This window comes from Erinaceus europaeus, chromosome 14, assembly GCF_950295315.1.
Source record: "Erinaceus europaeus chromosome 14, mEriEur2.1, whole genome shotgun sequence".
NCBI lineage: Eukaryota > Metazoa > Chordata > Mammalia > Eulipotyphla > Erinaceidae > Erinaceus > Erinaceus europaeus.
Window position 1 is genome coordinate 41,836,956 of NC_080175.1, and position 1,087 is coordinate 41,838,042.

The following is a 1,087-nucleotide window of genomic DNA, read 5'->3' on the forward strand; positions in this document are numbered from 1 at the left end:
CAGGCCTCTGGGTTTTGAGGACAGGCCACCCCACCCACATGCTATGTCACTGCACACATAGTGACCTCATGACCCTCACAGCCCAGGCCCTCGGGGTGCAGCTAGCCTTCAGGGGATGGATATGGATGTGGGTGAGTCCTTCCCCACTTCTCTACATTTCCCACCCCAGGCCTGAGAATGTTCATCTCATCAGTGGTTTGGCTCAGCACCCCCAGAAAGCCCTGTCTCCTTTCTGCTGTTCTCACGTGTTCTGGCATTCACACCCGGATCCTCACCCAGGGGAGTTTTGTACTGTCCCCACTGAGTCACCTTCCCAGTCAAGAATGCTGATTCTGGCATTTGATCGATCTCATTTTTCCCATTTTTTAAAAAAGTTTGTGGTTCATAGTGAGCTCCAAGAAGATAAAAAATTTTTTTTCAAATTTTATTAGTTGTTAATATTAATTTAGGAAATTAATTGGCAACAGGGGTCTAATTTCATACCATTCCCACCACCAGAGTTCACATAGAGTCCCCAACCCACCACTGCCAGCCACTGCAGTTCTCCTAAGGTTGCAGACATGGGCTAGCTGTCATCTCTACAACTCTCTGCCTAGATTTTTACATAATTGCCCCCTTTTTCTTACAGATCCAGTCCCCTCTTCCCCTCCAAGCCACTCATGACCCTATGACAAGGTCCAAATGCCCCTCTCGTTTTCCTCCTCTCTTTCTGGCTGTTGATGGAACAGGAGTTCAGAGCCCTCTTATCTTCCTCCTCCTATCACTTCTCTCCCACTGGGAGTATGGATCGAGACTATTTCTGGGGTGCAGAAGGTAGGAGTTCTGGCTTCTGTAGTTGGTTCTCTGCTCAACATGGGCATTGGCAGGCCAATCCATACCCCCAGCCTGTTTCTATCTCTCCCTAGTGAGGTAGAGCTCTAGAGAGGTGAGGTTACAGGACACATTGCTGAGTTAGTCTGCCCAGAAAGTCAGGGTGGAATCATGGCAGCATCTGCAACTGGGTTTCTGGAAGGTGGCAGGATATAAAGTGAGACAAACTGGTTAATGATAGTGGGATTTGTGTTGTTATGTGGAAATATGGGACATG